The sequence below is a fragment of the Oncorhynchus masou genome, chromosome 5 (assembly GCF_036934945.1).
Source record: "Oncorhynchus masou masou isolate Uvic2021 chromosome 5, UVic_Omas_1.1, whole genome shotgun sequence".
Classification (NCBI taxonomy): Eukaryota; Metazoa; Chordata; class Actinopteri; order Salmoniformes; family Salmonidae; genus Oncorhynchus; species Oncorhynchus masou.
Window position 1 is genome coordinate 17,638,040 of NC_088216.1, and position 12,373 is coordinate 17,650,412.

Below are 12,373 nucleotides of genomic sequence, written 5' to 3' on the forward strand. Positions count from 1 at the left end.
CTGGTTTATTTGATATTAATGGTTAACAATTCATATTTAACTAAGACATTTCTGTCCTGCTAGTGTCTATTTTCATGGGCTCCACTCCAGTTCCCTGCAGCTAATCTGGGCTTATGGTCACCAGAGATGGCTTGAGCTCACAAATGAGTTAAAGACTGCATTACATAGACAAGAATGTGTTTTACTAGAGATAGTTTAGGAGTAGAACAATCCCTCATTGTCTCTAAATCCTCCTTGCATATGAGAAACTAAGCCAGGGTGGGGTTAAGACGACAACCCACGTGCAGATTTTTGAAGCATTATTATTATTTTTGAAGCATTATTTAGGCAAGCCAGTTAAGAACAAATTCTTATTTACAATGACGGCCTACCGGGGAACAGTGTGGAAACTGCCTTGTTCAGGGGCAGAACGACACATTTTTACCTTGTCAGCTCAGGGATTCGATCCAGCAACCTTTCGGTTATTGGCCCAACGCTCTAACCACGAGGCTCAGCAGTGTAGATGCGCCGCTATAGCCTTGTGTTCGATCCTGTGCCACAACCGGCCATGACAAGGAGCCCCATAGGACGGTGCACAATTGGCCCAGCGCCGTCTGGGGTAGGTGAGGGTTTGGCCAGTGGGTTTTCCTTGGCTCATCGTGCTCTAGCGACTCCCATTGACTGGGCTGGGCACCTGCAAGCTGACTCCGGTCGTCAGTCGAACTGTGTTTTTTCCACCATTGGTGCGGCTGACATCCGGGTTAAGAGAGCAGTGTGATAAGAACTAGACAGCCAGGCGGGTCATGTTTCAGAGGACGCAGGACTCGACCTTCTCCTCTCCCAAGCCCATTGAGTAGTAGAGATGAGCCAACGGACCAAATTCAGGGAGAAAAAGGGTTTATAAAATAAGGTTGTGGCCATACCACCCTTAACGTGCCTGTTCAGGGTCGGGCCTGGTTAGTCCTGGGACCGGAGACCGTCTGGGAATACCAACTGCAGTAAGCAAAAAAGACAAGACTGAAAGTTACGGGATAGTTTCATGTAAAGGCCTTAGTAATTGTATATGATTTTTTTTTAACACAGTAATATATTGAACAATATACTGTGCCAAATACTGAGGTATGTCCCATCTGCAAACTGAACAATGGTTGGTTGGGAGGAAACGTGTTGTTATTAACTTCCATTTGCTAACAGGTATCAGAGCAATCTATGTACCAGTCACCGATAGGACCACAGCAAACAATCACACATTATTATTATTATTAATAGTAACTCGTAACAAGATAAAAAAAATCTTCCATCATTGTGTTTTTACATTTAATGTACTCAGATGTGCAAACTAAATAATTCCAAATGTCATGGAAAAATTGAAAAAACACTATCTAATATCCTCAGAAAATCTGGCAGTCTGTGTGGAAATATGTGGCAACAGCGTGTTGTTGAAGTCAGAGCATGTGAGTATATAACTAATGGAGTCTGGTGGTCCGTGTGCCTGGATCCCTCAGTGTTTGCATCCTAAACAGCACCCTATTCAATACATAATGCCTATGAGCCCTGGTCAAAAGTAGTGCACTATATAGGGGATATGGTGCCATTTAGGATGCTGTGTCTCCAATGGAGGCTTTGCCGTTAATCCACATGGGCCGTCTCAACGCGATCTCTCACTGCTGGATCATAACTGAGATGTTATTAGCTAGATGCTTTCAATGTGTCAGTGTGAAAATTAAGACGGTATTTTCTGTCAGCAGCTTGATGTGGTAGTCTGTTTTCTCTATGATGATGATGGCTAGTGACCTATGTGTTTTTAATAATATAATAATACACTGCTCAACAAAAATAAAGGGAACACTTAAACAACACAATGTAACTCCAAGTCAATCACAATTCTGTGAAATCAAACTGTCCACTTAGGAAGCAACACTGATTGACAATAAATTTCACATGCTGTTGTGCAAATGGAATAGACAACAGGTGGAAATTATAGGCAATTATCAAGACACCCCCAATAAAGGAGTGCTTCTGCAGGTGGGGACCACAGACCACTTCTCAGTTCCTATGCTTCCTGGTTGATGTTTTGGTCACTTTTGAATGCTGGTGATTGCTTTCACTCTAGTGGTAGCATGAGACTGAGTCTACAACCCACACAAGTGGCTCAGGTAGTGCAGCTCATCCAGGATGGCACATCAATGCGAGCTGTGGCAAGAAGGTTTGCTGTGTCTGTCAGCGTAGTGTCCAGAGCATGGAGGCGCTACCAGGAGACAGGCCAGTACATCAGGAGATGTGGAGGAGGCCGTAGGAGGGCAACAACCCAGCAACAGGACCGCTACCTCCGCCTTTGTGCAAGGAGAGCAGGAGGAGCACTGCCAGAGCCCTGCAAAATGACCTCCAGCAGGCCACAAATGTGCATGTGTCTGCTCAAACGGTCAGAAACAGACTCCATGAGGGTGGTATGAGGGCCCAATGTCCACAGGTGGGGGTTGTGCTTACAGCCCAATACCGTGCAGGACGTTTGGCATTTGCCAGAGAACACCAAGATTGGCAAATTTGCCACTGGCGCCCTGTGCTCCTCACAGATGAAAGCAGGTTCACACTGAGCACATGTGACAGAGTCTGGAGATGCCGTAGAAAACGTTCTGCTGCCTGCAACATTCTCCAGCATGACAAGTTTGGTGGTGGGTCAGACATGGTGTGGGGTGGCATTTTGGGGGGGCCGCACAGCCCTCCATGTGCTCGCCAGAGGTAGCCTGACTGCCATTAGGTACCGAGATGAGATCATATGCTGGTGCGGTTGGCCCTGGGTTCCTCCTAATGCAAGACAATGCTAGGCCTCATGTGGCTGGAGTATGTCAGCAGTTCCTGCAAGAGGAAGGCAGTGATGCTATGGACTGGCCTGCCCGTTCCCTAGACCTGAATCCAATTGAGCACATCTGGGACATCATGTCTCGCTCCATCCACCAACGCCACATTGCACCACAGACTGTCCAGGAGTTGGCGGATGCTTTAGTCCAGGTCTGGGAGGAGATCCCTCAGGAGACCATCCGCCACCTCATCAGGAGCACGCCCAGGCATTGTAGGGAGGTCATACAGGCACGTGGAGGCCACACACACTACTGAGGCTCATTTTGACTTGTTTTAAGGACATTACATCAAAGTTGGATCAGCCTGTAGTGTGGTTTTCCACTTTAATTTTGAGTGTGACTCCAAATCCAGACCTCCATGGGTTGATACATTTGATTTCCGTTGATCATTTTTGTGTGATTTTTTTTGTGTGATTTTATTGTCAGCACATTCAACTATGTAAAGAAAAAAGTATTTAAGAATATTTCATTCATTCAGATCTAGGATGTGTTATTTTAGTGTTCCCTTTTATTTTTTTGAGCAGTGTATATAATATTGTAGTTTGCCTGTGGAGTGACCTATCAAATGTTTTTTTTATTGTACGTTGTTTAGGTGTAATGGAACCCGATATCGACCATAACGAATTAAATTGAATGATCTCTTCTGGTATTAATAAATTGAATGATCTCTATCGGATACATCCACATATTATGACCTCACACACACACCACAGTTGATTTGAAGGCAGAGTCCTGTCACTATAGTCACTGAGGATGCTGTATAGGAGTGCTTCTTGACTCGCCACAGACACATTCTCATTAGCAGTAAGATCCCATCCACCTCTGTCACACAGTATTACAGTCAAGGAACGTGCCAACGGTCACAGAAGCCCCCGACATCCATAACTAGGGTCAGGGTTAGCCCCTGGACATGACTGGACCTCTAATGTTACACCAGACGGAAACAAAGAGAGAAGCATGAATGACTAATCTAGTCTAATGCCTGAAGTCCTTTTTTTGTTGGTCATATTAAGTTCACAGACCCTTTTCACATGACTGAGCCGAGCTGTACCACGCTCGCCTGGTTACACATCCACCATCGTTTCTTTAGCTGTGCTGGAAAGGATCATATGAAAATGAGTCACTTGTTCAACGTTTATAAGCTATGCGAGTACTCTTCCTCACTGAAACGGCTTGGAGTCACTTGTTCATCGTTTATAAGCTATGTGAGTACTCTTCCTCACTGAAATGGTTTGGAGTCACTTGTTCATCGTTTTATAAGCTATGCGAGTACTCTTCCTCACTGAAACGGCTTGGAGTCACTTGTTTGTTCATCGTACTCTTCCTCACTGAAACGGCTTGGAGTCACTTGTTCATCGTTTATAAGCTATGCGAGTACTCTTCCTCACTGAAACGGCTTGGAGTCACTTGTTCATCGTTTATAAGCTATGCGAGTACTCTTCCTCACTGTAACGGCTTGGAGTCACTTGTTCAACGTTTATAAGTCAGTACTCTTCCTTGTAACGGCTTGGAGTCACTTGTTCATCGTTTATAAGCTATGCGAGTACTCTTCCTCACTGTAACGGCTTGGAGTCACTTGTTCAACGTTTAAAAGCTATGCGAGTACTCTTCCTCACTGTAACGGCTTGGAGTCACTTGTTCAACGTTTATAAGCTATGCGAGTACTCTTCCTCACTGAAACGGCTTGGAGTCACTTGTTCATCGTTTATAAGCTATGCGAGTACTCTTCCTCACTGAAACGGCTTGGAGTCACTTGTTCATCGTTTATAAGCTATGCGAGTACTCTTCCTCACTGAAACGGCTTGGAGTCACTTGTTCATCGTTTATAAGCTATGCGAGTACTCTTCCTCACTGAAACGGGAAGCATCCAGAGAGTCATATGCCGCTCCACATCCCCCTCTTAACCTATATCTCTTCTATATGGTTGGATCTACACTCTTAGAGGAAAGGATTCCAAAAGGGTCCTTCTGCTGTCCCCATAGGAGAACCCTTTTTGTTCCAGGGAGAACCCTTTTTGGTTCCAGGGAGAACCCTTTTTGGTTCAATGTAGAACCGTTTTGGGTTCCATTTAGTACACTTTGTGGAAAGGGGTTCTACATGGAACCCAAAATGGATCTACTTTTTTTTGTTTGTTTACTGATTGGACATAGGCGGTCCGAAAAAAACACTTAGGCAACCCGCCCAACACTTTTATATGCAGAAAAAACCCTGGACCTAGGGGTGAAGCGATACAGCACTGGACATGGATGGGAAATCTATAATGTTCTGTATAATGATGAAGAAATCATCATGTTGAACCAGGGATCTGATGGAGGGAGTTCTGAATACAGTACTAGATGTCCATGGGAACTGTGTACAGTTGTGTGTTGAAGGAAATGGATATGATGCTAGATTTACTGTATGAATGGGTGGCGACTGACAATGTTGTTGCTATTAAAAGCAGTGCATTGTGTACATGTTCACACTGCTCAAACATTGAGGTTGAAACCCTTTTGTGTGTGTGTGTGTGTGTGTGTGTTAACATAACATCTATATGTTCCTGACAAACAATATAATTCCTCGTAGATGCTAATTACGTACAGTACAACCAGCCTATACTAGAGAAGAAGAACTGGTTCTCTGTTCCTCCATGATGGTCATACATGAATCACTCCCTCAACATCACTGTATACAGTCAGAAGGTAGTCACACCCCTTGACTATTTCCACATGTAGTTGTGTTACAACCTGAATTTAAAATGGATTAAATTGAGATTGTTTTGTCACTGGCCTACACACAATACCCCATCATGTCAAAGTGGAATTATGTTTTTTGAAATTTGAAAAAAAAAAAAAATGAGAATCTGAAATGTCTTGAGTCAATAAGTATTCAACCCTTTTGTTATGGGATACCTAAATAAGTTCAAGAGTAAAAATATGCTTAACAAGTCACATAATAAGTTGCATGGACTCACTGTCTGTGCAATAATAGTGTTTAACATTGTTTTTTATGACTACCTCATCTCTGTGCCTCACACATAAAATCATCAGTATGGTCCCTCAGTCGAGCAGTCAATTTCAAACACCAATTCAAAAACAAAGTGCAGGGAGGATTTCCAATGCCTCGCGAGAAGGGCACCTAATGGTAGATGGGTAAAAATGAAAAAAAGGAGACCGTGAATATCATGGAGCATGGTGAAGTTATTAATTCCACTTTGGATGGTGTAACACCTAGTCACTACAAAGATACAGGCATTCTTTCTAACTCAGTTGCCGGAGAGGAAGGAAACTGCTCAGGGATTTCACCATGGGGCCAATAGTGACTTTAAAACAGTTACAGAGTTGAATGATGTGATAGGAGAAAACTGAGGATGGATCAACAACATTGTAGTTACTCCACAATACTAACCTACTTGACAGAGTGAAAATAAGGAATCCTGTACAGAAACAAATATTTCAAAACATGAATCATGTTAGCAACAAGGCACTAAAGTGATACTGCAAAATATTAGGCACAGCAATTAACTTTTTGTCCTGAATAAAGTGTTGTTCAGTTTGGGACAAATCCAATGCAACACATTACTGAGTACCACTCCTCATATTTTCAAGCATAGTGGTGGCTGCATCATGTTATGGGTATGCTTGTAAATGTTATGGACTGGGGAGATTATCAGGATAAAAATAAATGTAATGGAGCTAAGAACAGGCAAATTCCTAGAGGAAAATCTGGTTCAGTCTGCTTTCCACCAGGCACTGGGAGATAAATTCAGCAGGACAATAACCTAAAACACAAGACCAACTCTACACTGGAGTTGCTTACCAAAAAGATTGAATGTTCCTGAGTGTCGAAGTTAAAGTTTTGACTTAGATCTACATGAAAAACCTGAAAATGGTTGTCTAGCAATGATCAGCAACCAATATGACAGAGCTTTTAGAATTTTGAAAATAATAATGGGCAAATGTTGCACAATCCAGGTGTGGAAAGCTCTTAGACTTACCCAGAAAGACTCACAGCTGTAATCGCTGCTAAAGATGCTTCTACAATTGATTGACTCATGGGTGTAAATACTTATGTAAATGAGATTTCTGTATTTCATTTTCAATAAATTCTTCCATTTAGTCATTCTGGGGTATTGTGTGTAGATGGGTGAGAAAATGAAGCTATTGAAATAGTTTTTAATTCAGGCTGTAACATACAATGTGGAACCAGCCCAGCGGTATGAAGACTCTGGGAGGGTCTGTAACCCAGAGAATGGAGGGAGGCCTAACCATCTCCTCCACTCAAATGTACTAATGTTAGACCAAAACACCAAGCAAGGGGGTGTAGTGGGCGAGAAGCGACGCTGAGTTATTCTGGGCAGGTATGTGGTGTCTGGTTAAGGGGATGGCTGAGGCGAGGCCAGCCGTTGGAATGTGGCTGAGTCTCGTTTTAACGGAGAGCTTCGGGATAGACTGCACTAAGGAGACCTCAATACCTCTCCAGTGTGGAAGATTGAACTATCTTACTCTCATGGTTGTGGTCAAATACACAAATAGATCTGGTATCAGGCTAACATTTTCATTGCATTAGGTCTCCCTTTTCTAAAGCAACTTTCAGTAGTTCCCAGCACAAAGTTTTCATGAAAATGACCGGTGTGTTTTGGCCTATGGAAGATTGATTCTCTAGTCCTGGCATTGTTTGACAAACACTAAGCAACTCAGACCACAAGTTACAGGATGGAGGGAATCCCTGTACCACTGATTGACAGGTGGCTTGGAGGGGTGTGTGTGGATTGTGTGTTTTTTCCTTTCCTCCCTTAGCTTGAATAATTGATATGGCATTGATTTAAACTCATCTGATAAGTACTGCTTAGCTTGTTCAGCAGGACACTTGGCATTGGACGGTTAGTGGAAAATTGGACCCCAGGAAAAGTGGACACAACGTTTGTTTTACTTCCTATAATTATTGTCTGGTGTTTTTTCTCTACCTCAGTCAGCACTGTACCAAAGCGACGGACGGAAGGATGGATGCTGTAAGCGATTTGAAAACATTTGAGACCACAGAAGAGGAAGATTGTTTATTGACAGTGATTTACTGTAGATCATCTTAAAGCCACAGTCCTGAGACTGTGTTTCGACCCAACGTAAAACAACCACCTTATATTTTGGGTCAGGATGGGCTAAGACAGTTGTTGGTCTACTAAGCTCACGAGGCTTGTATAAGTCATTCTTTCAGGATATTATATTTAAGAAAGAATCAATGAGTATTTAATTAATTGAAATGACCATTGAACAGGCAGAGAAATCCCAGAGTGTCCCTTTTAACACACTAGCAGTATTATCTTCACAGTGCACTAATAGGCTAAGACAGCAAATCTGTCTCAACTATGTGGACATTGCTGAAGGTTTAAACACTACACTTTTAATCTTTGAATGGCCTTCTGGGAAATCTCAGTTGAGTGTAAGGCCTAGTTTCTACAGTGGAGGTAGACTCTGATGTGTGTTGTTATTTGATGTAGGCCTTACAGGGCCATTAAGCAGTTGCTACATCCATTTTTTGGGGACTTAAAAATGTATGATAGTGAGCTCCAAAAGTATTGGGAAAATTACAAATGTTTTGTCTCTGTACTCCAGCACTTTGGATTTGAAATGATAGAATGACTATGAGGTTAAAGGAGAGCCAGTGTTAATTTAGACAAATCAAACCGTTGTATTATAATTTTGAAATGTTTTAATGAAAAGTTATACAAATTCACCTGTGTATTAAAGTAGTAAAACATTTTTTTATTTGGTCCGATATTCATAGCATGCAATGACTACATCAAGATTGACACATTTGCTGTTTGTTTTGGTTGCGTTTCAGATTATTTTGTGCTCAGTACAAATGAATGGTAAATAATGTATTGTGTCCGAGATTGTAAATAGAACGTTTCTAAACACTTCTACATTAATGTGGATGTTACCATGACTACAGATAATAATCCTGAATGAATCGTGAATAATGAATGAGAAAGTCAGAGAGGCATAAATATCATACCCCCCCCAAAAAAATGTTACCCTCCTGTGTTATTGTAATGGCGAGAGGTTGACATGTCTTGGGACTATCCGTAACCATGGTCGCATCCACATCAACGTAGAAGTGTTTAGAAACATACCATCAGAACCCAAAATATAAGCTTGCTTTACTCAAAAGCTCGTAAACAAAGAAAGTGTAAACAAACACTATATAGCCTCAAAACATGGTCACAACTATGATGTTGATATCATGGATGGTCAGTCCTTGCATCCATAGCTCTGCCTATGAATTTGAGAAGGGTTACATTTCTCCAGCATCATCCCTCAGCCTTTTTACAGAAATGGGGGCTGGGAATTTGCTTTGTTGTTGTTTCTACAGCTGATTGCCGCTGTAATGGCTTATCGGAGTCCAAAAGGTGCACGCATCTACACAGCACTGTTCTAGAATATTGAGTCGTTGGCTTTCATACTTTTTTGAATTCTCAGCGCTGCTCAAGCAATTTCTCCAGCTGTCAACACATTCAAATGAATGTGTGGGAATTTGGGGGGGCGTGTTTGAGCTGTGCGTCCCCCGCGGACTGTGGTTCCGGAGCCGCATAGGACAGTGGTTCTGCGTCTGTGGACTCTGAATTACACTGTAGTGCATGTGTTGTAGTAGTCCTCTGATCCGTCGGCCTAGATAATGAGTTTAATGGGCACGTCATGGGAGGAATACGTTTTGAAAGTAGTATGATCGTCTATCAGCTCGTCCGCCATTCTCATGATGATGTCATGTCGTTCCCGTCGCCTCCTTTTGTCCCGCCGCGGGTAACAAATTGACCAGACAACAGCTGTTTGACAACACTAACCACAACTCACTCATCATTTCACTCTGCGTCAATCCACTTGTGATTTCTGGGCAAAGTGTCTTGTCATTGTGTAGACAAGCTCAATTTGTCTGGACTCTTCTCTCCCCTTTATGTCTCTGTTCTATTCAGTGTTATAGCGTTGACTATATCTGAACACGTTCATCCTCGAGGGAGAAGTGTTTGCACGCTCATTCCTGAGGGTCCATGGCTTACTCATGCTCGGCCTGGAAGTGTCCCAAATGGCACCCTGTTCCCTACAGAGTGCACTACTTTTGACCAGATCCCATAGCACTTTACAGGGAATTGGGTGCCGTTTCCGATGCAGAACACTACTTCAACTGCTTTAGTGTTCTGGGTCCTTCACTGGAACGTTCTTTTGTCAGGGGAAGATTCCTTCGCTCATGAGAATGCTACTCGAGCTACTTGAACCTCAGTCAAGAAGAGTAGTGAATGTTAATAAGGGGAGGGACGGGGGTGTCGGGGAGGGTGAGAGGGACGGGGGTGTCGGGAAGGGTTAGAGGGACTGAGTAAGGGAGGGGTCCTCGATTGTCCGCGCTGTTGAAAGCAGCTGTGTGTCTTTTGTGCTCGGCCACTGCCTCATTGTTCAAACCTGCCAACCCAGGGGGAGAGATGAATACGAGGGAGGGAGGGAGGGAGGGAGGGAGCGATGAATACGGGAGAGAGAGGGAGCAAACTTTTTTAAAGTGAAAAAATAATGCCCTCTCCCTTTCTACCACAATAATAAGACTATAAGAAGACATTTGAAAAAGGAGAGAGAGAGAGAGAGAGAGAGAACCCTGTGTGCTCTTGCCTTGAGAGAATTCAAATCTGTGTCTCTCACCCCTCCCCCCTCCATTCAAAAGCCTTCCTTCTCCCTGCAAGCTGCATTCCCTCGTAGCCCTGAACAGAGAGCCTAAGTTGTGTTCTATTGTTTTCCCCTCTGGAATAAGATAAGGGAAGGGCCTGGTTAGAAAGAAAAGGAGAGGAAACGGGAGAACGAACGAGTGCAGCCAATCAATGCAGCAACAGTTCCTCTCGTCTGCGCACTGCACACTCACTGTCACAATGGGAGAGGCGTGAGTTGGGGAGAGAGGGAGAGGGGGGAGAGGCGTGAGTTGGGGAGAGAGGGAGAGGGGGAGAGGCGTGAGTTGGGGAGAGAGGGAGAGGGGGAGAGGCGTGAGTTGGGGAGAGAGGGAGAGGGGGAGAGGCGTGAGTTGGGGAGAGAGGGAGAGGGGGAGAGGCGTGAGTTGGGGAGAGAGGGAGAAAGAGTTGGGGAGAGAGGGAGAGGGGGGAGAGGCGTGAGTTGGGGAGAGAGGGAGAGAAAGGTGCGGAAGGAGTAGAGTAATAGTGGACTGCAGGGGGATCCTGACTCATTCACTCTGAAGGGAAGGAAGGAAAGGATTTGTTGCTCATCTTTCCATCTGTCTCAGGTCAGTAGTACTGGACTATACTTATACTGTGTGTGTCTCAGGTCAGTAGTACTGGACTATACTTATACATTGTGTGTGTGTGTGTGTGTCTCAGGTCAGTAGTACTGGACTATACTTATACATTGTGTGTGTGTGTCTCAGGTCAGTAGTACTGGACTATACTTATACATTGTGTGTGTGTGTCTCAGGTCAGTAGTACTGGACTATACTTATACATTGTGTGTGTGTGTGTGTGTGTCTCAGGTCAGTAGTACTGGACTATACTTATACATTGTGTGTGTGTCTCAGGTCAGTAGTACTGGACTATACTTATACATTGTGTGTGTGTGTGTGTGTCTCAGGTCAGTAGTACTGGACTATACTTATACATTGTGTGTGTGTGTGTGTGTCTCAGGTCAGTAGTACTGGACTATACTTGTGTGTGTGTGTCTCAGGTCAGTAGTACTGGACTATACTTATACATTGTGTGTGTGTGTCTCAGGTCAGTAGTACTGGACTATACTTATACATTGTGTGTGTGTGTGTCTCAGGTCAGTAGTACTGGACTATACTTAGACATTGTGTGTGTGTGTGTCTCAGGTCAGTAGTACTGGACTATACTTATACATTGTGTGTGTGTGTCTCAGGTCAGTAGTACTGGACTATACTTATACATTGTGTGTGTGTGTGTCTCAGGTCAGTAGTACTGGACTATACTTATACATTGTGTGTGTGTGTGTCTCAGGTCAGTAGTACTGGACTATACTTATACATTGTGTGTGTGTGTGTGTGTGTCTCAGGTCAGTAGTACTGGACTATACTTATACATTGTGTGTGTGTGTGTCTCAGGTCAGTAGTACTGGACTATACTTATACATGTGTGTGTGTGTGTGTCTCAGGTCAGTAGTACTGGACTATACTTATACATTGTGTGTGTGTGTCAGGTCAGTAGTACTGGACTATACTTATTATTATTTTTATGTTTTTTATTTTCTTTAGGTCAGTTGAGAACAAGTTCTCATTTACTTACCTGGCCAGATAGTGTATGGATGGTTGGAAAGCTTTGATCTGTGCAGTTTAATGAATCAGATGAAAGAGAGTTTCCTAGTAACAGTTTTGAGATGTGAAATCAGTCAGTGGTGTGTAGGTGCCTGTAAGATGACCCTCTTCTGGGGTATAGAGGATGACTGACCCTCTTCTGGGGTCAGTAGGATGACTGACCCTCTTCTGGGGTATAGAGGATGACTGACCCTCTTCTGGGGTCAGAGGATACTGGACTCTTCTGGGGTATAGAGGATGACTGACCC

At 43.5% G+C, this 12,373-nt stretch overlaps 1 protein-coding gene across 4 annotated transcripts in view; it reads left to right on the forward strand.

Annotated features, from left to right (window-relative positions):
- The window catches only part of add3a (adducin 3 (gamma) a), a 149,770-nt gene that overhangs the window by 38,970 nt on the left and 98,427 nt on the right, over nucleotides 1-12,373 (forward strand). The window contains exon 1 of one of the 4 annotated variants that reach the window (XM_064961993.1): nucleotides 10,984-11,087. The exons of the other annotated variants lie outside the window; for them this stretch is intronic. The gene's annotated coding sequence lies outside the window, so the exon portion shown is untranslated. Of the gene's footprint in view, nucleotides 1-10,983; nucleotides 11,088-12,373 lie in introns of those variants that run through there. 4 annotated transcript variants of the gene reach the window in all.